This window comes from Cucurbita maxima, unplaced genomic scaffold, assembly GCF_002738345.1.
Source record: "Cucurbita maxima cultivar Rimu unplaced genomic scaffold, Cmax_1.0 Cma_Scf00057, whole genome shotgun sequence".
NCBI classification, from domain to species: Eukaryota; Viridiplantae; Streptophyta; class Magnoliopsida; order Cucurbitales; family Cucurbitaceae; genus Cucurbita; species Cucurbita maxima.
This window is the reverse complement of record NW_019272073.1, coordinates 284102-287064: the sequence shown is the minus strand read 5'-3', so window position 1 is coordinate 287064 and position 2963 is coordinate 284102. Positions and strand designations below refer to the sequence as shown.

Below are 2963 nucleotides of genomic sequence, written 5' to 3'. Positions count from 1 at the left end.
CATTATTCACTCAATGGAATCGGTTGTTGGATATTCTCCAGATAAAAGTCAAAATATGGTTCGTATGGGGTTTAATCATGTGCCAATTACAAAAAATGCTTTTTGATTAGGTACCCTTTCTCTCTCTTTGTGGTATTCCATTGCATGCTTTTGCTCCAAAGATGAAATTCTTAATGATAGTTGGTTGTATTCACCGATTTTCGCAATAATAGCCTCTTCCACAGTAGGATTAACAGTGTTTTATATGTTTCCTATCTACTTACTGACTTTTGAGGGACATTTAAACATTTTCAAACAGTGGAAAAACAAATAATTCCCTCCATTCAATATCATTATGGGGTAAAGAAGGATCAAAAAGAACAAACAAACACTTTCCCTTCTTATTACTATTAACTAACAATGAATAATAATCAAAGGTCTTCTTCTTTCGGGAAAAAAACAGCATATCAAATGGATAGTAAGTAATCTAACAAAAATGATGCGTCCTTTTGTGAGTATTCCCTATTTTTGTACTCATACTACTTTTTCGTATCCTTATGAATCAGATAATACAATGCTATTTTCGATCTTTGTCTTATCCCTATTTACTTTCTTTGTTGGAGTAATAGGAATTATGTTCACTCAATTCAATCAAGAAGCTATTGAGTTGAATATATTAGACAAATGGTTAACTCCGTCTATAAACTTGTTACATGAAAGTTCAACCGATTCTTCAAATTGGTATTGGTATGAGTGAAAAATGCAACATTTTCTGTCAATATAGCTTATTTCGGAATATTTATAACCTCTACCCCGATGTCAGTAGAGCCAGCTTATTCATCTTTACTAAATTGGGTTAGGGTCATATAATCGTGGTTACATAGATGCTTTTTATAGAATATACTTAATGGGGGGCATAAGAGTATTAGGTGAATTCACTTCTTTTTTTTTATGGGGAATTGATGGAATTACTAATGCACGGGTATTCTGAATTTGGCTTTTTATAGAATATACTTAATTGGGGGCATAAGAGTATTAGCTGAATTCACTTCTTTTTTTTATGGGGAATTGATGGAATTACTAATGCAGGGGTATTCTGAATTTGTTTGTCCCAGAAAGTATGAAAATAGTCACACTGAGGGGTTTCAAACCAGAAGATATCTTTTTCATCTGTATCTAAATCTAACAACATTTTGTTTTTCTTTATTTACATCCGGGTAGAGGTTAAGAAGTTTCATAAACAGGTCTTTTTCTCTTTTGTTTGATAGCGTGTCCTTTTAAAGTAGAATTCATCCTTTGTTTTTTCCTTTCCAGTCAATCTGTCTCATTCATCTTACGTTTCATCGATTTTGTCCGGATCCTCCTTTTCTTCCGAAACAAAGGGAAGGAGAAGTATCTTCTTCAGTAGATCCCTCTTGTTCCTGTTTAGTCCCCTCCGTTTCTTTCAATTTCTTAGTGAGAATTGGTGAAGGTATTCCGCCTAAATAGTAGACACAAGTAATAAGAGAATACTAAAGATTCGAGCCATAGAATTTCTCAATTCTGACACAAGGTATTTATTAGATCTACATAGAATTCTTTTGTTGTAGCCAGACTAATATCAATCCAACCCATTGAATGAAGAAAATGCGAACAATTAACCAACCAACAAAACGACTTCTTACAAAGAACATCTTGTTGTAGCATCGAAACATAGAAATCTTGACTAATCTGACTAACATTGAACTTGGTAAAATGAAATGGTTGAATAATGAATGATGAGATTATGAGGGAATACACATTGAATGCTAAGATTACGCATTGAGTTTCTGGTAGTAGATCCATAATCAAAAAAGTGTTTGTGAGATTGTTACAGAAGAAATGAAACAAAAGATACGGTAGAGCTAGGACAGTTATTGTATGAGATCTACTCAATGCTAGATGCAGACAGAGGCTCATAATAGATCGATATGAACTGAGCTGTCCCGTAATCAAACCTAACCTGTTGTTGCTAATAATTTCTTCTCGGTTTCTTCTTCCATAACCCAAGCTCGGAGAAGGAAGAAATAAGAGGGCCCTATAGAGAATGTGGTCAGAAATCCATAATAGAGTCCCGACCACAACCGACCGAATTGATTATCTTCATGCATAAGGATACTTAATAGATTACCTATGTAGAAAAGATTTGAAAATCATCACAAACCTCCTTCTTTTCTATTGCAATTTCTGTGGATATATATATTGCACTTTCCATATAGAAAGAGATAAATTAGAAACGTCATCTCTTATCTTAATGACACCATAGGGATATTAAATGAATAGAATTAATTGGGATATTGATGGAATATAATGAAATAGAGTCACTTTGAGGTTCTGTATGAAATGAGGCATGGAATGGAGCCACTACGAAGAAGTTCCGGGAATGACGAAGGAAACCTCGAGCTCATATTGGTCATGGGTAGAGAACGGGAATGGAATTCTCTGAAACCTAATTTACCGTTGTTCCTCAGTAGCTCAGTGGTAGAGCAATCGGCTGTTAACCGATTGGTCGTAGGTTTGAATCCTACTTGGGGAGATTTGATTCATTTCGAATTCTTTAATAATAATGGTTCTAACCGTTAAGAGTAGGTAACCCGTTCCGTTCCCTCTCCCTCTATCTTTGGTTCTATTGCATTCTATCTCATCGTATCAAATTCTGTTCTGCGATATTTGAGAATCATCGGCAACACCCCGGTGTAGGTCCGAGATAATCCTTTGTTACACAGTTTGGGTCTATTTACAACTAGCCAATTAAGAATTCTCATACTCAAACTACTATACTAGTACATCTTTGATGCAGTCATCGATTATCCCGTCACAATTACCGCGAGCAAAGAGATTAATGACGAGGAACACATTTTTGCTATTCTACTAATACTTGTACTTGCTTCGCTATTCTGCAGAAGCCTAGCTCAGGAAGAATTACGGGGCGTAAAAACAAAAAAAGATGCTGATTGGAGAGGGTA

At 35.2% G+C, this 2963-nt stretch overlaps 1 non-coding gene across 1 annotated transcript; it reads left to right on the top strand.

Moving 5' to 3' along the window:
* The first annotated feature begins 2461 nt into the window (after positions 1 to 2461).
* Positions 2462 to 2533, top strand: TRNAN-GUU. Its single transcript has one exon. It is a non-coding gene; the product is annotated as a tRNA-Asn (tRNA).
* The last annotated feature ends 430 nt before the right edge of the window (positions 2534 to 2963 follow it).